A 25,870-nucleotide genomic window follows, 5' to 3' on the forward strand; every position below is an offset into this window, starting at 1 on the left:
CTGTAATTTATACAAAGACTTAAAGAATGCACATTGGCAGCAAATATGTGTCTACGGAAACCAAAATGATGCTTTAGGTTACTATTATTCAATATTGAATAAGGCAATTAAAAATAATGTTCCTAGAAAGAAATTACATAATAAACGATCCCATTCATGTTGATTTACTCCAGAAATAATAAAGTTTTTAAAGGAGAAGTAATTTTATATATATAAAAAATCACTTTGCAGTTACAGAAAATGTGTTGAATTATGTAGGAAATTGAAAAGTATGATCAATCACTCGTACATACAGTAGAGAATAATATCCAGGAAGTCCCAAATCATTTTGGAATTTCGTTTATAACAAGAAAATAAATAATAGGACCGCATACAAAATGATACACTAAGGCACTTGTAATGTTGTTAAGTCTAAGCAATAGATAAGACAGGATTTCCGAAATTTGACCACTGAAAGGAGAAAGAAGGGCTTGAATCTGCTTTCACTCTTCACCAATTTCCGACACTTTTGAAAGTAAAAACTTGGAATATTTTGCACAAAAGTTATTTTTAAATCCTAGTCTAGATTACGACTGAGTTTGACCTTCGAAAGGGGATAAAGAAGACATAACCATTTTCCTGTTATTCAACAAATCTCCAAAAGAGTTGGGCATAAATACTTGGAAATTTTAAACATTTTTTTACCTAGACTTCAGATAAAACCAGATGTTGTAAAATTTGTTACTCATAAGGGTGCGAAAGAGGATAAATTCTTTCTTACTTTCTTTTTTCTGATTTCTGAACCTTTCGACCTAAGAAAGTGAAATGTACAAATTTCCTTGTTTCATACATTAGAGGTAAGACGGTGTTTCGAGAAATTCTACTCCCTGAATGCAAGAAACTGTATGTTAATATTGTAGCATGATAGAAACGGTTATGATAAAAAATAATTAATAATTTATTTCTATGTCAAGCTCTAAATAAATTTGGATGTTCACTCCTTGGTTAAGATATAACATAATTTTTACAACCTGACAAACGTAAGTTAGCAGTAGTAGCTGGATATTTCCTAAAGTAATAAAAGTAGTGACTTTGACTTTTGCACTGTATAAACCCTAAAGACAAACCAGCTTACAAAGTTAAAAGAAACAAAGGAATAGAAAATGAATTTCTTTAATTAAGAGTTTTTCTTTCAGGATACATTTAGTAAGTTCTGAGAGAACACATTAATTTCAAAACAGGTTACATGTTACATTTTTATCAACTAGAGAAAACACTTTTACAATATTTTTGTGTAAAGATATGTTGAAATCAGTATCGTTTCTGAATTACGCACATTATAGTACGTATATAATATATTATTTTGAACCGCACACTCCAAACACTATTATCTGTACCAAACAGTGTGGAAAAGTTTAGGAAAAGTCACGCTTGTGCTCATTTGTAGTACTTCAGCTAAAGTTTGGAGAGAGAGCGCAGGTAAAGTTTTGTATAAGAAGTAGAGAATTTCATGTGTTACATGTTACTTGTGTTAAATAAATATTCTCGAATAATTTTTCATAAAAGATTTATCAATACCAACAATTTCAGCACAATATTCTTAACATTATGACTAACATACTATTGAGTACTTTATATATCACTTTCTAATTTTCTAAACAAATTATTCTGAGATCATTGGCTTTTGTACTCAAAGTTTATTTCCACACATATTGTGAGGATTTAATTCAGAGTCTAACTCTGTTTCGACACTTTCTTCTGACATTTTGATTTGTTTCTATAAACAGAATCACCTTCTAAATATTGTCACAAGAATGTCGATAGTTGATTGGTTTATCAACTTTCAGCACCGAGGGCATGTGAGATGTAAATCTACAGTTTAATGTGGGATCAGAAGGACGCTGGTCAAAAAAAAAAAATGAAAATCAATAAAATGTTAGAAAACTTGAGGAAGGGCTGTGAGAATATGGGGTGAAAATACTCGAAAATGTTAGAAAGACAAAATGCATAGTGATTGGAATTAAGCAGTCGGTGTCAAATATAGAAGTAAGGAGGGGAGAAAATAGAAACAGGTGACTAGTTTTAGATACTTGGATAGCGTTATTAGTGGTGACATGAAGTGCAAACGTGAAATAAAAGCAAGAATACGAATGGCGAAACAAACTTTTAGGAGGAAGAAAAATCTATTTTGTGGGACCTTGAATTAAGAGTTGAGAGAAAGGCTTACAAAATTCTTCGTGTGGAGTATTATTCTGTACGACGGAGAAAAATGGGCATTAATAAAAATGATTTAAAACGACTGAAAGCTTTGGAAATATGGATGTGGAGAAGAAAGGTTTTAATTAGCTGCGTCGAGCGGAAAACGAATGAGAAGGTGTTAGAAATGATGAAGGAGAAAAGAACAATTTTAGATATTATTAACAGGAGGAAGAAAAATTGGTTTGGATATTGGGTAAGAAGGAACTATATAATGAGGGACGTGTTAGAGGGTAAAGTGGCAGGTAAGAGAGGAAGAGGCGAAGGAGACTACAATTAATAGATGATATCAAAACAGAAAAATCGTGCGTGAAGATTAAGAGGTTAGCTGAAGATCGTGGAGCATAAAACATTCTCAGTTGTGGCAAGTGACCTGCCAATAATGGCAGAATACTTATGATGATGAATCACTGTATAACTTACACTAATGTGAATGTTAAACAGCTTAAAGTAGCGTATCAATTAAAAATATCAAATAAACTAAAGTTAACACGTAAAAATGTAGGTTTGAACCAGTTTTAAATAAATAGTTCCCGAAATACAGTTAAAGGAAGAATTCGATTTAGATAATAATAAAAAGAATACTGTAAACATGTTACCTCCAGCTCAGCAGTGGCTCGTGAAAGAAGTCACAGCGCTGAATACTACAGTTATATTGCTATAAGCAAAAGAAGGAAAACTTAGCTTCTAACAATAAAACTAGATATGTGTCGGTGTGACTTCTTTCACGAGCCACCACTGACTCGAGCTCTTAATAATCTAAATCCAGCTCTGCAGACGTTGGAGCACAAATTCTATCGACGGAGACTGAATATGAAAATGTGTCATGATCTGGCAACACTGTGTCCCTTTCAGTAAATAAAATACTTTGACAGTTACGAAGTTTTGTAAAGGATTGTTTATCCATTATATACATCTATAAAACATATAAGTTTCTCTTTCGTTTCAAATTTCCTCATGGAGAGTTGTAAGTGCGAAGATGTAACATATATGACAGTAAGTAATTAACGTCATTTATAGCTACTTGACTAAAAGGAGAAGATTGGAATGGTGGCAGTTAGAAGGAAGATTATATTCTATTCTAATAAGAGGTACAACAAAGTATCGTTTTACAAATCAGGTATTTAACTCTCCCTCTCTCTCTCTCTCTCTCTGTCTTTTTTTTAAAGCCAATTTCCTACAAACTATTAGGAGTGTTATACAGTCTTTAACTAAAGATAATGTTCTTACCTACTCTTACCAAACTCTCCCTTCTGTATTATATATATATATATATATATATATATATATATATATATATATATATATATTAGAGGGAAAGAGGGACGCAATATTCAACTCATCCACCATTTTATGGTTTACCTTTGATATAAAAGTTGATGAGCGAAGTAGGTATTCGCGTCTAAGAAATGGAAACCTCGAAAGCGCTCTGTATGATGGACAACGAAGGAAGAAGACTCCCTGGGGGAAGAAGATGAATTTTCTTTAGGAGACGAGCGGGTAGTTAGGCAGCGACTTAGTGAGAAGGGTGTAGAATTGGTTGAAGTACTTGTGTCTTCAATGAAGACTGCGGTTTCCTTAGAGCTTTGTTCAACAACTTAGCAACAACTCTTCATCAGAGAACAAAGCACTTAAGTTTCAACCTTTCTCGTCCCTCTTTCCATCTGAAATGGAGCGACCTTCTCATTGCAGACTGCAGGATTGCAAAATATATTTTGCTGTTATGTACTTTCTCTGCGGTAATCTTCATATGCTGCAGAGGCTGGCACTTTAATTTGCTTTAAAACAGCTTTCGCAACTCAAGACATAAGCCATCGTCTTCACGAAATGAACTTCTTGTCTTCAATCAAAACGAACATTTCTTGGAAATAAGAAATTAAAATTCACCCTTCCAAGTAAGGATAATACTTCGTACATTTTACTTTTCATCCTATCATTACCACGGTTATGTCTGGAGATTAACAGAGGAAATAACTTTTTTACCAAAGGTATGTTATGAAACGCAGTGATTACTGGAAACCTAGAGGTAAGACCAATATATTCCACACACACATAAGGATACTTAGAACATAAAATATGTCATAAAGCTATCTTTGTACTACACTAGTGACCAGAACTTAAGCATAACAAACATATATATATATATATATATATATATATATATATATATATATATATATATTAACAAACTGTCAATTGCATAAAATATACAAAAAATAACCCCAACAAAATGAGAGCCTATCGTGGGGTGCGGTTAAGACGAACAGCCGCACACTGCTTGCAACAACGTGAAATGGCTTCTGCAAGGTGGTTCTAGAGCTCTACGGGCAACTGTTTCTATTTCTCATGAAAGGCAGTACTAAGCTCTGGAATTGTCCTTATAGAGTCTAATAGGCTGTAATATGCTTAGGTCTCCTTTCAAGTAAATCCCAGTAATGTCTGTTGGGTTCATGTTACGAGACGTCGCTGGTCCCTAGGCGATTGACATTTTCACTTTCAAGCAGTTCGTTTATAGGTTGGCTTAATGCAAATGTGCATTGTCCTCCATAAATATGAACTCTAAACTAACTGGGACTCTGAAAAGTTGCACGAAATGTTGGAGTGTCTGGTCTCTGTATTTGTGAGTACCAACAACACCTCCAAAGAACACCTGTAGCTTTTTTGTACATTGATCATACCGAATGCCCATATTTAATATATCCGAATGCCTAAAGATACAGGATGTCCAAAGTTTGATTTTTAATTTTTTTCTGTTTTTGAAACTTTATATCTTGCAAAGAAAAGTTTCAATCTTTATTTATTGTTTTTTAAAAATATAATTCATTTAGGTAGGTACATCCTCCCCCAAATAATTAAGCCTGAAGTTATGTTTCTTTTCGGGGAAATATGCCGTCGAATATTGCAAATTTGTCAATTTCGATGTCAAATATTTAAGTGGATTTGGGCTATTTCACATACAAATTTCACTAAATATGTATTAGATATAAGAGAAAAAATGGTTAATTTTTTATCAACTTTGTATATTCCTGAGTAATGTAAGTTAACGCAAACCCCCACAAATTCAAAAATCAAACAAACATGTCTGCTATCGGAGGTGGGAAAGCGATAAAAAATCATTATTATTCTTGGATTCAGTAATCATTTAGGAATTCAAAATAAAAAAGACATATTTAGTTTTAAGATGGTCAAGTAACCCTCGTTGGCTTACTTAATATGGATTTATCCTTATATTACGTTTGTGTGCCTCTCAACTGTACTTGTAAGACAAAAGATATAAACCTACGTTATTTTCTGTTCATCAAGCTAGTCCAAATCTTCAGGGGAACGAAGATGATTTTTTAGTTTATCTGAACCCATTCTTCTACTCTTGGAAGTAAAGAATTATCAATAAAGAAAGGGGATAAATGGCTTTTGAGGTGCGAAATAGATATTCTTTTGTCATTGTTCATGGTATAATCATATGATTTATTATTTTTCCTTTTTGCTCTTTGAGCTCTTTTCTTTCCTACATATGGACCGTTTGTGCCAAGTCTGTAACTCCAAAATTGATTTTTTTTTCAGGAAGGAACTTTAAATTTCATACTCACATGTAAATCGCATGAAGAGAATATTATTCACCATCATGAATTACAAGAGCCAAACAGCTGTTATAGGAAGAGATCAGAAGCAAGCAAGAATAAATAAAGATGTAAGGAGAGGATGTGGACTTTCACTTCTCCTGTTCAACGCCTATATAGAAGAGGCTATGAAAGAATTCTTTGATAAAACAAGAAAGGTGTAAAAGTAAATGGTCAGGTTTTAGCACAATAAGGTTTGCTGATGACATAGCACTGATAGCGGAGAACGAAAAGGATTTGCAGAAAGCACTTTCAAACCAGAACGACCAAATAAAAAAAAACACGCAAAATGAAGATAAATAAGAAGAAAACCAAAGTGCACAAGAATAGGGCAGGAAGGAGCAAACGTATGGCTAGAAGGAGAGAAAATTGAAGACGTTAAGACGTTCCCATATTTAGGAAGTCTAATATCCTCGGACGGAAGAAGTGAAAGAGACACAAGTTCAAGAAAGCGCACACTGAGAAAAAAAATTGTAGGTGGCGTACTTAGAAAGATAGGTTACATGCGTAATTCCTGTAGTTTTTGGACTTAACGTACAGCAGACGTATAACTGAAAACGCATGTTTTATAATACTTTCTGTATAAGTGTTCCATCTATACATACTTTCTGTATGAAACAGTGTAGGCGGACAGGATCTCACATACAAATGGACGTATATAACATATAACTGACGAAGGTAACATAAGTATATGCACGTGATATACGGAAAACTGTTAGATGTCAGACATCCTGCAACAGCATGATGTAACATCTAAGGGCAGTGCATATGTAGCATACGGATAACGTATGCTCCGTACTGATTTCTATAGTAAGCAAGAGGATACCGTATATTTGTACAATATACCGCTGTCCGGAGAACGGATTTTTCTCTGTGCAGGCTAAACATCATTCAATAGGAAAAGAGGACTGCTAACATAAAGAAATGTGTAGTTCGAAGTTCGAAAACGATTTACTAAGATTCTACTATGTTGTGTGGCGCTTTACGGATCAGATGCATCAACATCGAGAAAATCTGAAATATCGAAGCTGGAAGCATTTGAAATGTGTTGGGGCAGAATGCTCGCATATCATGGACTGAAAGGAAACGGAATGAAGACGTACTAAAGGAAGTTAATGAAGGATGACAGATCATAAAGATGGTAAAGAAAAGAAGAAACAGAATGCTTGGCCATTTTTTTCGGCACTCCGATTGGATCACTATGTTAGTAGAGGGAAAGGCAGAAGGAAAATCAGGAAGAGAAAGATCAAGGAAAAAATATCTAGATGCAGTTGCGAAGAAGAGACCTTATCAAAGTGTAAGATAGCTCTGCCAAGGGAGAGGAAAGTTTTAAAATTTCCATGTTGCCCACCAATCTATGGTTGAGGTGAACAAGAAGATCAGCATTACGAGAGAAACCTCACTACAATTGAAATTTAAACAAAAACAAACTAATTTGCTGAGCAAAACAATATACTCATATTAAAAAACTACAAATTAGGTTATTTCTGTTTTTATACCAAGCAAAGCTTCTACTTATGGAAAATATTATAATTGACATTTATGTATAAAACAATTAATGTTTCGGTATTTTCCTGACATATTTATCTTATGACGATACAGTAAAGGGCTACGTGTCATTGTTTAATGCATAATTAATTAGTACTCCTTATATTGATCAGTAGATCTAGTAGTGCAGGACAGATTAATTTAACGGTAAATGGTAAATGTAAAACTAGAATATCGCCGATGTACCACATTATTAAAATTACCACCAACAATATTATCACATAATCTGGGCTACCAACAGGTGAAAACAATTTATTTTTAGTGTTATACGAGGGGTAAAGGAAAAGTTTTGAGCCTTGAAGAAAATATAAGAAGTACAGATTTGTGAAAAATAAAGGTATTAGGGCCTGGAATAAAATAAAGGTATTTCTGGAATTAGTACTTCAAGTTTTTTTAAAGTCATTATAGTATTGTCCTGTGATGGTATGACCCCTTTGCAGGTAATCAATGAATATCACACCTTGAGATCCCCCAAAACAGAGTCCACCACTTTACCAGCGGAGGGGACCACCTTTGCCTTCTTTGGGGTAGGAGAGGAGGGGTGCTTCCATTGTTTGGATTGTTGTTTTGTTTCTTGCTGGTAATGGTGTACCCAACACTCGCCCATAGTGATGAATCGATAGAAAAAACCGTCCACATCACGTTGTAACAGTTTAAAATTGTCCACGAATAGGAGGTACCGAGTGCATTTTCGTTCGAAAGTCAGAAGATGTGAGACCCATCGAGCAGAAACTTTTGATAAACCATGCTCTTACTTCAGAATATGATCTGCTCGTTCCTGTGATATGTCCAGCCTGTCTGCTATCTGTCGAGTTGACAATCGGTGATCTTCCACGACATATCAAGTACTAGGGCAATGTTTTCCGTGGTCTGGCTCATCTTGGCTCATCTTCAACACTCTGCCTACCACGCTTGAATTCCAGCACTCATCTTTTGATGGTGGCATACGAAGGGGCAGATTCACCTACGGTATTGACCGATCTCAGACACCGACATTCTTTTTAATTGCAGATACTTGATGACTGACCTGCACTCGATTTTTTCCATTTTTCCAACTTCTGACACCTCACTCACTTCAAGAGCCTGTAAAAGACACACACAAAAAAACTTAGAACCAAGAGCTTGATACACATTAATTTCAAAGATTGTACTACTCTAATACATGTAACTATTCTATTCTACATTTTCATTTTTTATGTTAGGCTCAAAACTTTTCAGTCATTCCTCGTATTTATAACGACTTATTTACTGCAACTCAAATTAGGCACGTCACACACACGCACAAGGCATCTCGCAAAAAATTATCTGTCTATTTTTCTTTTAAGAAAAACCTCCAAGAACAAACCATACCCCTTGTGATTTTTTCAGAGCAAATGAGTTACGCCATTAACTCTATTGCGTATGGAACCCGGAGGTTTAATGCCGCACTCACAAAAACTCTCCATTGGCTTCTATCCTTAGAACTGGATCCAGTTTCTACGTTGTATTCCTATTTCTGCAAGATCCACCTTAATATTGTCATTCCTAATGGCCTAGGTCTTCCTAAAGGTCGTTTTCCGATTGACCTTCGAGTTAAAACTTTGAAAGCGTTTCTACTCTCTTCCATTCTGGCTACGTGACCTACCCATCTGTGCCTTCTAGACTTGATGACCCTTACAATGTTTGGTAAATGATATAAAATGTAGTTTCTCAGGGGCGGGCGGTAGCTTAGTGGTAGAGCGCTCACCTCCGGTGCTTGGGGTCCCTGGTTCGATCCCAGCTCGCGCCGTGTGGACTTTGTGGTGGACAAACACCGTGCTCGTGGGTTTTCTCGGTGTTTTCCCGTTTCTTCCCACTTCCTTCATTCCAACATTTAATTCATCTCTCATTCTCACAGTTTCCTTTAGCCTAACCTGCATAACCTTGGGACTTAAAGATTTCATTTGTATAGGTCCTCGTTATAAAGTTTCCACCAGTCGCCATTTCCGTTCCTCTTGGGTCTGAATATTTATCTCAGGATCTTGTTCTCAAATATTTTCAGTCTACGTTCTTCCCTCAGAGTAAACGACCATGTTTCGCAGCCATACAGCTCAACAGGCATAACGAAATATGAACAAAACCGCCTTATTAATTTAAGAAAACGTGTCTCAGCCTTTTCAAAATTTCGGCTTCTAAAGGGTAAAATTTCTAGTAGTAAAATTTTCGACTCTTTACTCAGAAAATGCTTAATGTGAGTATTCGCTTAAGTTGGAGACGTGAAATTCGGTATATAAATAATTAAAAAATGAGTAAACATGTATTGCAACATTTTCGATAATTCCGCTTCTAAAAGGGAAAAGAGGGACAATTTTTACAATATTCAAATTTCCAGTTTTATATTCATTTAAAGCAGCCTTGTGCAACAGCCGGCCCTCGTCACCCCCGGCCTACTGAGCCCTTTCATCCGCCACGCCTGACTCGTTATTGGAAATGAATTTCTCATGTAATTTCTTACACTGAGAAAAAAGTTTTTCTTGGGTAACTGATGTACTCTGTAGTGTAGAGTGTAGCACTGAACATTGGCAAATGGTCAGGTGTTCCACTAAAATGGTAAATAAATAAATGTTTCTACTTTCCTTTAGTAAGTAAATATTTTGGTTATCATTATAACAGCTTTTATGTTCCTGTGATACTAGTGTATGATCAACGATTTTATAAATTGAATATGACTATTTATTTCTTGTGAAAATATTGTGTACTGTCTCGTACGGCTCTGGGTGTCACTAAGTCCTCTGTCGTTATCCCAGTACCTGTTCCAACTTGCACATGCCTGATTTAACCCTTATCATACCAAGGCGGGGTCCCTGAGGGACCTCAGACTATGTTTTTTTAAGTGCCAAATGAAAAGTATGGCAGATAAATCCCTTGCGATTTTTCTATGTGGTCATTTTTCAGAGTAAGACATATAAACGTAAAAAGAAACAAAATCGTTAAGCAGTTAGATTTTAAAAATATGAATAACTGATCTGGGGTCCTCCGAAGACCGCTCATGGTATTTTATGTTCTTTCTCAATATGCTGATAATTCAAATGTCTCCGCTAGATGACACCACGTTCTGTTTGTCCTATGTGATTTTGGACAATAGAATATATTTTATATACACACCTAACTAGTTCTCAGATTTCTCTGTTAATTTATTAACAAGTAAGACTGGTAATGTGTTGGTTGTGGTATAAGTTTTACTGTGAGTTCTCACAAACTTGCAGGCAGTCGGAAGCAAAAGCGGTCTAAATTTGATATATCATCTTATTACTCCAGTTTGTGGATAAAAGCTCGACAGCTGTGTAAGAGCAATTTGGCAAAGAGAACATTTGTGAAAAATGCTGCAATTTCTGACTTCTTATATAACCTTGAAATTAGTGGTGCAGAGGATACTTTGAGTGATTCAGATGGTGAGTTTATACCTTGTGGACAGAATGACTCAGAACCTGAGAACAATTTAGAAGTAAATGTAGAAGAAGATAGCGATGTGGGTGGTGACGAGACAATTCCAGATAATGATGAGAAATTTGTAGCAAAATCTGAGAGAGTTTGGGAAACTTCAGCTCCATCTGTGACCAGTCGTCGAAGATGTAATATTGTGAAAGGGACCCCAGGGCCTACAAGAGTCACTTGAAATACAAGTAACATTCTTGATGTGTTCAATCTCTTCGTTGACGATGAAATGATAGATGTCATTTGTAAGTACACGAATGAGGAAGCCGTACGAACAATCAACGAATTTAGCAAAACCTGTGTTCCAGGGAAATCTAAAGTTTGAAAAAAATGTAGATCCAGTTTAACCTCGAGCTTTCTTTGGTATTTTAGTGACAGCAGGAGCTAAAAGAAACATGTTCCAAATGTGAAGCACAGGAAAACATTCGACGTGCAATTTTCACAGCAACCATGTCTAGGGCTAGATTTGTTCATATCAATCAATTCATACAATTTGATGATAAAACTACACGTGCTCATCGAAAAATGTGTGACAAGCTTGCAGCTATCAGGGAGGTATGGGACCACTTCGTTGAAAATTGCAAGAAATGCTATGAGCCGTTCGATACGTTGACAGTAGATGAACAACTTGAGGCGTTTCGTGGACGTTGTTCCTACAAACAGTACATGAAGTCAAAGCCAGCGAAGTATGGCATCAAAATCTAGGCTGTAGCTGATGTAAAGACATCGTATATACGGTATACAATTTACAAGTGTATACAGGGAAACTTCCCGGAAATGTTCCAGAGAAAAAATTGGCACATCGCGTTGTATGTGACATGATGCAACCTTTGTACGGAACAGAAAGAGGTGTCACAACAGGCAATTTTTTTACGTCTGTACCAACTGCAGAATTTCTGTTGACAAAGGATATTACTATTACTAGGACACTCAGGGCAAAGAAACCAGACACACCACCGATCATGGACACTCCAAAGGATAAGGAGATTTTATCATCAATATTTCTCTTCTCTGATTATATGGCCATGGTCGGCTACGTCCCCAAGAAAAATAAAGTTGTTCGTGTGCTATCAACATAAATCATTGATGATTCTTTGTCCGATGAAGAAAATCGAAAGCCAATGATGATTCATTACAATTAAACTAAAGGAGGAGTCGACAACGCTGACGAATTGATTCGAGAATATTCATGCTGTAGACACACTTCCAGGTTGCCTTTTAGACTCTTTATGAACATAATTGACATTGCAGCACTAAATTCATTCGTCATTTGGCTCCTGAAAAACCCAGACTGGAAGAAGAAAGGGCATAATAAAAGATACCACTTCTTGTTACAGTTGGGAAAAGAACTAATAAATCCAAACACAGCACGAATAGCTGCCGATCCCATTAGGTTACATACTCATGTGTTGAAGGCCATAGAAGCAACAGGAGTACAAGTATCCCAAAGTCGCGTCGCAACTAAACCAAAAGTACGGAAGCAGAAGAAAAGAGGACGATGCTGCCTGTGTCCACGAAATTCAGATCGGAAGGTACACAAAGTGTGATAGTTGCAATCGATTTATGTGCAAAAATCACAGGAAAGTTAAAGCTTGCAGTGTTTGCTCGGAATGTTGTTCCAAGTCCAACTCGTAAAATGCAAACTTCACGTTTGTATAAGCTTTTTTTTTTTCTGTAGAGTAGAAATTACTAAATATGTCCCATTATTGCAAAATGTAGAGTTGCATAGTATTTGATTGACAAACCATGTAACAATCTATTGTATAGATAGAACAGTAAAGGTTACAAAATATAAGAATGTAGCACAAATTACCATTCTTTGTATAAGAAACGCTAGGTAAAGAAACTATGAAAAATGATCAAAATTTATATGTAAGTTTTAAGTTGCAGGTGTGTTTCTTGAGATACGTTTTGACACACCCAGTATATACGTACTTTTCCACTATTTACGTATCTTAAAAGTAACAGTCTAAATTAAGTGTTGATGTAGAACAATTTACAAACGGTTATCGATATTGATGCAGTAGTATTGACCGTCTTGTTTAATTATTTATTAGGGATACATTTTTTTGACACACACTGTATATACATTTTTTCTAGAATTATAAAGCTGAAGATCTTACGAAGCCTAAGATTGAAAAATGTTAGAAAAAGCATCAAAATAACACCGATACAACAAATGTAGAGTGAAAAATCATGGGGTCCCTTAGGACCCGCCCTTGGTTAAGAACGTTGATCAACTTTCCTTGGTATGACAAGGGTTAAAGATTATTCTTCCCATGTGAGAGGGGCACTTCCATTTGTTCTATTGTAAACATTCATTCGCTTTAGTAAACATGTTTGAATTAACATATAACAATCGAACTAAACTTAGGGGGGCTGGCCCAGATTTGGGTCCCGTAGGTATACACGCCGGAGAGATGGTCTGCTGTAGAGCAAAAACGGTAGATGGAGAGATGTGGTTTTGTGCAAAAGATTAAGAGCCCCAAAATGCATTACATCTCCATCCTTAACTCTGTACTAAAATAGGAAATGGTGTAAATATGCAACCACTTCCGGTTATAATAATAATTGAGAAAACATTACACCATAAAAAACAAACTCCTTTACGTGGTGTTCGACAGATCACATTTTGCTGGTCGAAATCACATACTTGAGGGTAAATTCTCGTGCGTAGTTTATTAGAAAACCGAGAGAAACTCAATTTCTTATGGCACTATAAGCTATGTCGTTTGCTGCCAATCTGATCGAGTTGATACTTCTTATTCTGTTGAAATAGATTATTTATTAGTTTATTTATGAAATGTATGATAAATATACACTGTTAAGAAGCATATTTTATCTTGATGTTTAGTTTTTCCTAACAGTGACAGGGACTAGAGATGGCCACAACGTTCCGGTTCCGCGAAGAGCCGGTTCTTGGAGATCCGGTTTGCAGAACCGGTGCGGAATCGGTTCCAGACCTGGATTCGAAAATCCGGTTCCAGAACTGGAATTTAGGAACTAGTTAGAGACCTGGATCCGAAAACCCGGTTCCAGAACCAGATCTTAGGAACCGGTTCCAGACCTGGATCCGAAAATCCAGTTCCGGAACCGACTTTAGGAACCAGTTCCAGACCTCGATCCAAAAGCCGCCGAAGACACGTAAAGGAGGCACAAAGTTCACCTTCAAAACAATGCAAAGAGGACCACGCGCTTGTTCCCTCTCCGCACGGACCAACTTGTGACCCCCAGAAAAAAATCGTGGTCGACCAGTGGGTGTTTTGCCAAATGAGTTTGCCACTTTGCCTGTTTAGCCAATGAATTTGCCAGTTCCCAGTTTGTTAGCCAAATGAGACAAGCGACGGCGCCTGGGCACCTGCCTGTCGCTTCTACCATTTCATCTAGCACACTGTTCACAGCCTGCCAGCAGTTCGGGTTTAGTGTAGGGATGGCCACAATGTTCCTGTTCCGGCGGAACCGGTTCTTGGATATTCGGTTTTCAGAATCGGCTCCAGACCTGGTTCCAAAAACACCCGGTTCCGGCATCAAATCTTAGGAACCGGTTCCAGATCTGGATCACAAAACCCGATTCCGGAACCGGATGCGTTCAGAGCCGAAAACCAGTTTCACCAGAAACCGGTTCCGGCCATCCATAACACGGGCTGTAGTAGCTTAGTGGTAAAGTGTTCACTTCTGGTGCATGGGGTCCTTGGTTCGATCCCAACTCGTGCAAAGTGAGCTTTGTGGTGGACAAACTTCGTGAGTGTGAGTTTATCAGTGTTCTCCCGTTTCCTCCCATTTTCTTCATTCCACCATATTATCCATTTCTCATCATCATCGTCTCCTTTAGCCTAGCAGGCATAAAGATGGGACTAAAAACTTAAAAGATTTCACTTCATATTTCCTAACAGTGATACCACATAATTCTAACAGTGACGCATATACTGCTTCCAAATCAAAAAAAATCGTGATGGTATCTCGACTCTGGATTTACTATGATATTAGATTGTCTAGACAATCGTCTTTCTCAAGCACAAGCTCAATGAAGTAGACTCCTATAGTCATTTGATGAAGCTAAATATTAAAAAGAAGGAGAGGGAGAGAGAGAAAACAACAGTTGAAATTTGCATTCCTCATATATTTGAAATGGTAATTCAAACAATACAATATTTCCAAAATGGCTTCGATTCCTATGCTATCAACCATCTCTTTACTTTTAAAAAAATCGTTTTGAGCCACAAATCGATATGCGAAGGAAGTGAAGAGGAATTAATATATATATATATATATATATATATATATATATATATATATATATATATATATATATATATATATATATATGTGTGTGTGTGTGTGTGTGTGTGTGTGTGTATATATATGAGCGTATGTGTATGTATGTTAGAGAGAGATCAGGCGTGTATGTGTGCGTTAGAAGGTGGGTGGTAAAATGGACGAGGGTTGGTTTGGGAACGGATTGTGCATTGTTCGAGAGTCGATTTCACGCTCTACTGGTTTATAGTGTGACCATATGGGATTGGGTTTTGTAGCTTGTCCACCTAGATGGTCACTCAACGATGGAAGAGTTTTCTGCCCCGAAGAACCTTACTTCGCTTTCTACATACATATTTTTTCTTCTTTTCACACACACACGCACACACAAATGCTTCCCTTCCTTGCCTTTCCCTTATATTTCGGCGAAGAATATATTTAAAAAATGCTATTATGGGTATGTCTGCTGCGTCAGACATAACGATAGTAATTATTATATATCGCTGTTATAAATGTACGAACTAACATGACTTGCATTTTTACAGTTTCATTTCTCTCTTTCTCTCTCTCTCTCTCTCTCTCTCGCTTGTTCTGCGTGTATGTGTATGTTTCATACAGTTTTGTTGCTGTAATTACAAAAGTTAATGTATAGAAAGTTACCCAAACACCAAGTTATTAAATGATTTCTCGAACGATGGTTTTCAAACTTCTCGTTGACAAGAACTCTGCTAATTGGAAAGCAGTCTTGGATAGGTTCGTAGAAAGTAACTTATTATTATTATTAATATTATTAAAATACAGGGTGATCCGTTTGAGATATAACAAACATTGATCGCTCTAGAATATAAAATACGTCGTTTTTTATGGCTGAATATGATAAGATAAGATGTAAGAATAGGGGAATTTGAATTACTAAAGTATTTACTTCCGCCTTTGTTTTGGTTCATACAACTTTCCCCGCTAGTTTTTCATAAATGGTGGTCATTCCACAGGAACGTACTCAATGCATCTTATGACATGCTCGATTTTTATAGTATACGGCTGTTTAGAGCGTAGTAGATCTACTACATTATACTTGCACTGTGACATAATGAAATTATAAAATGATTGAGTAATGAAAACTAAAATGAAGACACTAAACTGGCTATTTTATAGAGTCAATGTGAATCGTTGTCCAACTGTCAGCTGAGAAACAAATCCCTTGTATCACAAGCCATGTAGTATCGTTTTACAGTATCTCCCGACACTCCTGTACGACAGCAAAGTTTTCGTGCGTTAACGACAGAAACTACTATTACATATACACTTTTCGTAACAAATGTGAGTAGGAAGCAGCAGATGATCAATGACAAAATGTGTATTAGCGTCTGTGACCATGTCAACACACACAATTAAATTATTTAAGGAATGGAAACCCATATATATTCCCTACGAAATACAAACAACGTAGCTTTAAATTGACCATGACGTGCGACATTTCCCACCAGAAAGTGGATGTATCTATCTTCTTCGAGCACTGTTTCTCTTATAAATCAATTTATCATATCCTGGTTAGAGCAAGATGGTCTGGTAAACATAATCATAATCAATAAATAACAGATTTGCGACGAAACATAGCAGAAATCAGGTCACAAAATCTCTAGAAAATGTCTCGTAATCTGTCGGCCAAGTACGAAGTTCACCGAGTCTGCTACAGCGGACATGTGAAGAACTGAACTGCTTCACACGTATCTTGTGACTTTTGTGTTAATATGTAAGTATATCAAGCTATAAAGCCACATATACACTAACCATAACATTACGATCGCCTAATTAATATCGGGTATGTCCGGTGTATAGTGAGAGGTTGTATGCAATCCTTGATGGGAAAGCCAATTGAATAATGTGGAGATCTCGAGAGAAAATGGAAGCAAGTCCTCAGAGATGCTTACTTGCATGTTGAAAGTGTGAAACTCTCAAAACCCAAGTAGTCACCTTGAGCAACCACTATTCATGATGTAGACCGTAAAGTCCCCTTGTATTATTCAGACAGCGGTCTTCTCCACGACTAGAAAGATTATCCTTCACCGTGGGTCCCATAAACTATGATGAATGAATAAATGCGGTAGAGACTTTAAAAAAATAATTTAAAAAAACTTGAGACTCTTGAATGATATTTTAATAATGATAATAATCAAAACAGTCCCTATGTAAATCTATCTTAAAGCTGTTAATAAGAAAAAGATTTTACCTGATTTAAAGATTTACGTAGATCTCATAGTTCATGTGGCCTACCTTGCGGGATTTTAACGTTGTGACTCATAGGGACACGTGTGATCGAAGTGTTGTAACTAATCCACCTAAAGCGGGGAACGGAATCAAAGGCTACTAACAGATTACTCATTTATATTACAGTCATCGGCTCAGAAACCACCGACCGACATTTGCCTGAAGTAGAAAACATATCGTACAGTGTATGCACATTCTACTCACCCCTCTTCTGGTCAATTTAATATATCACACTGCACACTGTATACTTCATGTAAACGGAAAGAAAAAAATAACGATAAATTTTCGTAGCTAGTCAAAATGAAAAATGTCTGTGGCCACTCATGATTTACTTAAAGCTGAATTGTCCTACTTGTGTATGGTGTCCTCATCTTAGAGGTCTGCATGGGCTCGGGCCGAGCCCGCGGGCTGGACTCGGGTCTACAAAACATATACCACTTCGGGTCCGGCCCATAAAATTTTAAATATACAACCATGTTTCTCGGACCTTTTCGGGCATAACTTTGTAAATATACCGTACAACGATATTTAAAGCACAACTGCAAAATTAAACATCTAATTGCTGTAAATAAAAATACAATTTTACGTTAGTTATTAAGTTTCTGTAATTCTTCGGGCTTATTTCGGGCTCATTTGATTATCACACGAGTTCAAGCCGGGCTCGGGCCTAAATGCTAAAACATATTTCGGATTCGAGTCGGGCTGGGCTCAAGCTAAAAATTTCGTCCCGTGCAGACCTCTACCTCGTCTTGGTGTTGTCTTCTTATGACATGTACTCTTCCCTTTCGTGCATGCACTCACTTCTTTCCACTAGGAAGGTTTCTTGCCGACTATTTGCTGCACATCTTCCCCGATGATATATTGTTTAGAAAGTAACTATTAAGCTAGAGAATTGTTCTGGTAGTCGATTTACACCTTGTATGACACAAAATGATCACATGTTATCACTGTGATGATGCGAATGGTAAACAAGTCTCACAAAACTATACAGAATATGGTCGAATTCACAACACTTATGATGAACTTCTATGTTGGACGGTTTTAAAGTAAAATTACTCATTTTGGAAGGTTCCGTAATAGTTCCCACTTTTACAGAAGGGAATAAGAAAAACAATGAACAGAAGAGTTTACTGATCCGTCTTAGATAAGTTCTGACACATGCTGTTTGTTGGGTGTACATGTGTTGCAGTGAACACCTTAACTCATCAATATATAATTATTCTTGTAAAATCTATATTATATAATATTGTTGCTTGATACGAGTAGTAGTAGTCTGGTGTATTACGACTACCCCCTAACTATCTCACTATCAAGTATGAACTCCTGTTTGTAACTTATATCCGACTAGATCACTCCCGGAATACAGCACTGTAGAGGATATATATACTGTATATATATATCCCCTTTTTAAGATATACAATTATACTGAAGATTGTGCTTAGTGTCACAGGGAACACATTCCAACGCAGTATCTTGAACCGAAGTGTGTTATGACCACCCCGTCAACTGTAGTTATCCCGTTGCTAGAGTACCGTTTGTTTTTACTTGGCACGCTTCCCGTTTAAAGGATGGATCTGTCTTCAACGCATTGTTGCCACGTCACAGTTAAGTTGAGAGTTACAATACATTAGGTTCAAGAGCAAACCGCCACACCACTCACAAATCATTGTTACACATTTGTTCGAGTGGGACAACTAAGCACTTCAAATACCCACCAAACAGTAATGACGTCATTTGATGGGCTGGCTGATAACCAACGTCACATACACGACAAAACCAATAAGTCATCTATTGGATTAAAACGTTCACGTGAGTGCTATCAGAAAATATTTTAAAGGCCAACCAAATGCACTGTCGGGAAATGTGCTAAGATAACACAAACGTACTTTAGGAGCTTCGGAAAGGTAGACTCCCTTTATATGTGCAATTTTCTATATGGACCAACGGTTTAGCCCTGACAGTAATTTTGGCTTTATGAAATGAGGTCATGACTTTGAACGTTAATATCTTGTTACATGACTTGTGGTGTGAGTTTTAAATGATCCACCACATACTCACATTTATTCTGAACAAAGTTATATATTTTGACACACTAACAATGATTCATATTGTATATAAGACATTAAAAGAAAAAACATAATTAAAGACTTTCCACTTCTCCACTCCACAAATGACAAGTTTTACAGATAGAGACATCTATGCAAAAAAAAAGAAGAAGAAGAAGAAGAAGAAGAAGAAGGTTGCCCAGCAGAAAACAATCGGAAGGGATGTAAACAAGATACAGATTTCAAGTTATATACATTCCCTGCCTAGACATGTATTATAGTTACTGTTTAAACATTATAACAGTTACAAAATACAGGGGTTGGACAAAAAAATCTAAAACGTTTGCAAAAGTGTGAAAATCATACCTAGTATGGTGTGGGGCTTCCTTTTGCGTCCAAAACAGCTTGGATCCGACGTGGAATGGACGTATACAGCTCCTGAATCGTGGTGTGTGGAATTTTGTTCCAAAGTTCCTTCAAAGCATGCTCCACTTCCTTAAGGGATACTGGTGGAGGGTAATGAGACCGAACACGCCTTTCTAACTCAGACCACAATGGCTCAATGATGTTCAGATCTAGTGATTACGGGACCCAGGGGAGGTGTGATAGCTCCTATTCATGCTCCCCAAACCATGATTTCACCATTTTTGCAGCGTGACACGGTGCCAAATCATCTTGGTAGATGCCATCACCATCAGGGAACAATATTTTGAGCCACGGGTAGAACCTGGTCCTCCAAAATGGCCTCATACGCCTTAGCATTCATCATTCCATGCAGGGCTATGATAGGGCCTGCAGAAAACCACGACATCACTGCCCATACTGTAACAAACCCACCCCCCATGCTTTACAGTTGTGAGCAGACAGTCTGTGTCATAGGCCTGCGACGGTGTTCTCCATACGTAAACACGACTGGTTGTTGGAAACAAGGTGAAGGTTGATTCATCGAACCACATTACGTATTTCCACTGCTCATGAGTCCACGCCTTGTGGTCCTTGCACCACTGGATACGCCTGTTCGTATTTACTGCTTTCACCAGGGGTTTGGCGATAGCGGCCCTGCCATGAATTTTCATTTTATGAAGTTCCTGTCACACTGTTTTCGATGAAACCGGGTTCTGTAGGCCGAAATTGAGTTCAGACGTAATTTTCATTGCAGTGGTCTTCTTTTTAGCTGCTACAATCCGTTTTAATGCCCTCCGGTCCCTATCTGACAGGATTGTCTTTCGACCACTGTTGTGCTTTGGATACGTCGTTTGCCCATGAATTGTGTATATCCTCGTGACATTGGATACAATGCTTTTCGATACCCCCACAATGTTCGCCACTGTTGCCACTGAAGCTCCAACCAGACGGGCACCAACGATCATTCCTCTTTGGAAATCTGCCAGGTCGCCCATTTTACCGCACCACTTTCACACCACGACACTCACAGGTGAACTGGTCACTGCTGACGGAAGAGGAAGGTCCACATGACACATTGAAAACAAAAAACCATCGGCAACCGTAATACATGTTGTACAGTGGAGGGCCAAACTTACGTGTCCTGCCTGAAGTGTTTTTAGATTTTTTTCGCCCCCTGTATATTTATTTAGAGAACTTAAATACTAAAAACCGATTCATATTGTCATGTGGAGGTGTACTACACTTTTCCAGAATATTAGTGCAAAGGGGAATTTCAACCATTTGCAGACGAACATCACCCGCATGGGCCTAAGAATTGTCTGTAAGTAGTACTTTTAAATAGTACAATTAAGGGATATAAGACTTTCGGACCTGAGACATACCGTTCTGAGAGAACATAATTCCTATTTCGGTGTATCCAAGAACCTTTGTTGTTTCAATTATATTTAATAAAACAAATTAGTCAAGTCACATTTTCAAGTTTTGTATCTGTGCGCAATCAGATAACGGATAAACATACGTTCATAAATATTGCCGTTTTCTGTATCCTGTACATGTCAGCAGAGGATACACATAATTACCATCCATTTGCGGCTGTATAGTTTGATATTGGTTATGGAATGAACTGTACTGTACTTAGCCTCGTATAGAAAATCTTGTGTGTGATACAGAATTCTACTAAATTTCCCCTCTCCGGATTTTCTAGACGAAAAATATTCTCGCAGGGTACGCTGTCAAGACTTGCTTTGTTCTCCGCAGTAGCTCAATGGTATAGTGCTCACATCTGGTGCATCGTGTGTGTGGATTGGTTTTTTGGGGCTTTGTGATGGACAGACATCGTGTGTGTGTGTTTCTCATCGAGCTCTCCCGTTTTCTCCCAATTTCTTCATCCCAACATTTCATTCATTATCATCATTAGGCACGTAGCCAGGATTTCGTAAAGGGGGAAATCCGTGACATGAAATACTGTGGTCATCACAATACGGGCTCGATCATTCTAAATTATTTTATTGGCAACATATATTGGTTCGATTACCCAGGATTTCGTAATAGGGGGAGCGTGACATGAAATACTGTGGTTATCACACCAGGAGCTCGATCAATCTAAATTATTTTACTGACAACATATATTGGTTTGTTAGAACAATAAAATGATAATATGTTAGTAAGTATTTTAATAACTAACTATGAAAAAATCTCGAGTAAAAGAATAAAAAAAAAGGTTGAAAAAGATTTTAAAATATTTAAGTTGTTTCCTTTGTTCATCCAAATATAACAATGTTCCTTTCATTATGACCTCAACTATTATAAAAAGTACATACTCTTTACTATTATAAAAAAGTACATACTGTTTACTATTATAAAAAGTACCAGTACATATTCAATAATGTCTTGTAAAATATTTTATAATATCTGAGTTCGTTTCTCTATTGAATCAAATGTTAATAGAACTTTCTTTCCACGTAACTTTTTGTTTTTATTATTCCGTCAACTATTGTCTGTTTCAAATAACCAATTAAACTAGAAGTAAAAGACTGTTTCTGAAATAACATGTTTGATACTGCAGAGAAGCGATAACGAAAAATTATGATAAAAAATGTGCACACTGTTACAGAACGGCACTCTGCTTTTGAAAGCTTGAAATTTTCCTAAATTCTGAGAATTACATAATTTTTCTAGAAATTTCAAATTCCCTGACTTTTCCAGGACATACCGCTCATCCGCCACCATATATTGCAAGTAATACAATTCTCCTCATAAGAAAGGGTAGCCTTTTGTAGCTTTTTGTTTTTAACGCTGATACTTCCTTTTCTCATTTCTTTTTGTTTGATACTTCCTTAATTTTTTTCATTTCTGGTTTCGAAGGGGTGGTCCGGACCCCGGATACCCCCCTTGGCTACATGCCTGTGATCATCATCACCGTGGGGGCCGCGGTAGCTCAGTGGTAGAGCGTTCACCTTTGGTGCTTGGGGTCCCGGGTTCGATCCCAGGCCCCGCCAAATGAACTTTGCAGTGGAAAAACACCGTGTGCGTAGGTTTCCTCGAGGTTCTCACGTTTCTTCCCACTTTCTTCATTCCACCATTTCATTCATTACTCTTCATCACCGTCTCCTTAGGCATAACCGTGGGACGTAAAACTCAAAGATTTCATTGTCATCATCACCGTCTCTTTTAGCTTTGGTTCATAATCGTGCGACATTACACTGAAAAAAAAAAAGAGTAAAATTTGTTTCATTTCCCTTCGTCGTCTCTTCCACTCTTTTGCTCTGTCTGCTATCTATGTGCCTTCTCCAAACGTAAAAGCATGCTCCAACGTCACGCGTATAGGCTAATTGGAAATGATTGTCGTAGAGGCCATATAGCACCACTTCATTGATATCGTTGATTTACGAGTTTTCTGATTGAAAAATGCGGTACATAAAAACACATAATTTTAATACCATTTCCAATTAATTAAATCAAATTCTTCAGGATAATGGAACATATACGCAAACGAAATGTATACACATTTGTGATTCTTCCATGAAAATATGCTATGGAGTCACATTTAACGTAGTAAAATGTTGAAAAAAAGTCCATTATGTAGAATTAATCATAGCACCCCAAGGATAACTTAATCCAACATGTTTCTTGTGTGTATAGGTTGAATGAGGCAAAAGTACTTTTTGATTGATTTTCATTCTACGATAAAGTTGTGGACCTGAGTGGGATAGTGGTGTAACTACCACCCACATGTCTACACCTGCAACAAAAATAAATAAATAAATAAATTGTAAAGTGAATATTAATTCCTAGTACAAATCTACTGTGCAGCATGTAAGTTAAGAGTTTGGTTGTGCTAGTTACCAAATATAAGCTCTGTGAAATAATTTTCAGAAGAGAATAGAAAACTTTAAGCCTGTTCTTCTCATTTTAAAATTATTGTTGGCAGGCGCGCACCCAGAAAGTTTTATTGGGAAGGTTCCAAAATTTGGAGAAGGTACTGCAAGACAGTATGTCCATGTAGTATTAATCTGGTGTTACTCTACACCCGAAAATACGGTAAGTAATTGTTAAGTATTTATTCTTTAAAAAAATAATAGAACTAGGTTGGTTTTATAAGGAAAGTAAGAGTACAAATAAAGTGTAAGATTAAAATATGTAGGCTGCATTAATAATTTCTCTTCTAAACAAATATAGTTTTATTAAGAGTCTTCATCCCGGCGAAATTAAAATACCGCTAATTTTACAGTAATTATGTGATATCTTCAAATAGATAAAAGATAATCGAAATGTGGAACAAAAGCGACCTAGACAATATTATTTTACATGAGAAACCGTTATCACGACTCACTTATCTACTTTCGATTTCGAGCCATTTTTAAAATCGGCATTTATTTTCTCGTTTCTAAACATCTGAAAACGAAAAGCCACTAGGTAACTTGTGATAACGGTACATCACGCAAAATAATATTGTCTAGGGCGCTCTTGTTCCATATTTCAATTATCTTTTATCTATTTGAAGATATCACATAATTGCTGTAAAATTAGCGGTATTTTAATTTCGCCGGGATGAAGACTCTTAAGAAAGTGTACAAATATATATGTCGCTTACCAAGCTTTTTGGGGGGTCCAGACCCTGTTTATCCCCGACGTGGGTAGGCTCGTCATTGTTGGTTAGATTACTATTGCACCCAGTTCCACAATTATAGGGAAATTTCCACGTAAAATTCAAATGTGAATAAAGCAGGAGAGAGAGATGAACTATTTATGAAAATGTTGAGGTGTCCAACCAAAATAACATCTCTTGTTGTTATTGATTCTATATATACAAGCCATATAATTCTCGTCACGATTGAATTAACAAGATGATGTCCGTGACACTTGAATTTCAATTGCTTGTCAATATGTTTGTATTAGGTATATAACACGATGTGGTTTTATGTAATACAGCAAACTTCCGGAACTAAGTTTCAAAACTCATCGTCTTGTTTGCATTTCAATATAGTTTATGAGATATACATGTGTCTGTTTGTGATATGTACCTATACGTATGTGTATATTGTTCTGGGGTGTGTTTGGATTGTGGCCTTGAGTTCTCAAACTGTAATGAACATCGATACAAATGCGCATACTGATTATCACAAATGTAATGATAGGTTAGTTCAGAGAAATTTAGAGGCTTGAAACAGGACTGAGAGTGCACCAAAACTAGGCTGAAGATGGTGAACTACAAAGTAAGAGCAAAAGGTGTCCCTTAACCGAAATGGAATAATTTATTATTTTTACGTCCCACGTTTATGCCGTTTAGGATAAAGGTGACGGATAAAGTGAAAGTGAATAATTAATAAAAGTGAATAAAAGTGAATAATTATGAAATAATTAGTGAAATGAAAACTTGGGAGAAAATGGAAGAACCACATAGTTTTGCCCACGCGATGAGCTGAGTTTGAATTTTCGTGTCCAAATACAAGACGAGACCGAATTCTTGCAATAGAAATATACATAATTTTTTAGACGAGATTTCACTTTAAAGACACCTTTCCGAGACGAGAAAGCACCAAATCCTGTCTCGTGGGCAACACAACACTGCATGGACAAGATGTGGTCCATCATAAACTCGCGTGCAGAGGATTGAACCAGGGACCCTTCGGAGCAAATGTAAGCGTTACGTTACGTGTCCTGCCTCCAATTTCAGTATAGGTGGGCAATCTAGGAATACACACGTACAAGGATAAACTGTAATAAATTATTGGAGTTCTAAACAATTTTATTTTGTCAATAGTTTAATAATGTTATGGAACTAGGAATGAGTATCTTTTAACGTGTTAACACTTAAATTTAGTGTCCATAATGTATTTTCCTAGCGATGCAATAACCATATTTACTATTTACATAGACGGTGAAAATAAGTAATCTAAACATCATCTACGGTCAAGCAAAGATATAAAAATCCGAATATCTATAATCATTAGAAGCGGCAATAATCAGTGGCGGTCTTTATTACATAAGGCGAACCGGGCAACCACCCGGAGCATCGCGCTCCAGAGTGCTGACGATTTTTAA

This window comes from Thermobia domestica, chromosome 2, assembly GCF_964235325.1.
Source record: "Thermobia domestica chromosome 2, izTheDome1.hap1.1, whole genome shotgun sequence".
Classification (NCBI taxonomy): domain Eukaryota; kingdom Metazoa; phylum Arthropoda; class Insecta; order Zygentoma; family Lepismatidae; genus Thermobia; species Thermobia domestica.